This window comes from Cyphomyrmex costatus, unplaced genomic scaffold (assembly GCF_001594065.2).
Source record: "Cyphomyrmex costatus isolate MS0001 unplaced genomic scaffold, Ccosl1.0 scaffold689, whole genome shotgun sequence".
NCBI classification, from domain to species: domain Eukaryota; kingdom Metazoa; phylum Arthropoda; class Insecta; order Hymenoptera; family Formicidae; genus Cyphomyrmex; species Cyphomyrmex costatus.
This window is the reverse complement of record NW_017280254.1, coordinates 105,449-106,975: the sequence shown is the minus strand read 5'-3', so window position 1 is coordinate 106,975 and position 1,527 is coordinate 105,449.

Genomic DNA, 1,527 nt, shown 5'->3' with positions numbered 1-1,527 from the left:
TTTTTTATTTTTTGACATTTTTAAAATTTTTTATAGGTTTTATATATTTTTTTAAATTTGCACTCATGTATTAGGTTTATATCGTATCTTTCAGTATAACGATACAGAATGAACAAAGAAGAATGAATGAAAATTTATCTTATTTTTGCGAACTAAATGTGCATTGATGAAAATTCAACCACAGCTTTTTTCAGTCTGCTCAAGTAAGAGGGATCGTAAATCAAATTTATTTTATAACGTGTCCAAAATTTTAAAAATTCTTTATGAATTGATTCGCCAGCTTGCTCTGACCATAGGCCCAAACCATATTTACCTATAAAATGTAAACAGTGAGCAAGGTGGTCTAAAAGCACGTGGATTTTTAATGTCTTAGAAATTCCGAGGCTCTGAAAAGCTTTACCCAACTCACTTAAGTGTTTATCTAAATCAGGCTCAATCTTTCTAGTGGAAAAACAACAGCTTACAACTTTGTCCATAGCTTTTAGAGCAGAAACGAAAGGCAATTATCGTAGGCGGCCGATGCCCTCATATATTTCTGAATCAAGTAGCTCATCTGCTTTTTTAATGAGTTGACGGCAGGCGTTTCCTTCAAAAATCTTTCCTTGATAATTTTTCGGGATGACTTTTAGTTTCATTGGCCACTTTAGTGCCTTTTCTTCACCCACCAGTGGGACTAAGCCGTCCCAAAAGAGGTGATTGACGAACCCTTTCAGTATGTGTAATTCTGGTATGATACATTTCTCAATAACATAAACGTTATTATCTTCTTCAAAAAGGGGTGAATTAACTGTACTGTGGCAATCTTTAGCGAACTTGTTATTCTTGCCCATGAAACAAAACCTCTTATAGTCATCCTTCAATTCTCCATATGTTTTTAATTTCATACATTCATTACTTACTCGTGGAAAATCCTTATTGTATTTGTAATGTTCTTCCTCATTTTGTCTCAAGTCCCTCAATGTTACAAAACAATACGGAGAGGGATACATAGAAGTTGCGGTTTGTTGTCCATTAACAATAAGTAATAGCTTAAAATCACAAACAAACTTAAAGGATATATTATTTATCTTAGTCAAATTAAATAAAAGTTTCATGTTTTCATATGACTCTTTAACTTCGGGAACTATGGATAACATTATAAGTTTGTGGACACTAGTAAGTTTAGCTTTCATGCCAGTACTACCACCTTCCGAGTATAGTCGTCTCTTTTTTATAGGCAAATCTGAATCTTCATCAAAATTTAAGTCATCGATACCGCAGTCCAAATCTGGCGAATAGTTTTCTGGGAGTACTGTCATAGAAACTTTTAAAAACCCTCCATCGGCCATTACTTTTACAACGACATTTCCAGTTTGATTTCGTTGATTTATAACAGCTTCCAACAACTCCTCAGCATCTGCCCAGATTACAGATCTTTTCTCTTTTCCAGCCGTACTATCTGTATCAAAATCAAATGTACCTTCTTTATATACATTTTCAAGAGTTTTAGATTTCTCAGAGACATGCTTAGCATAATATGTAGGTACG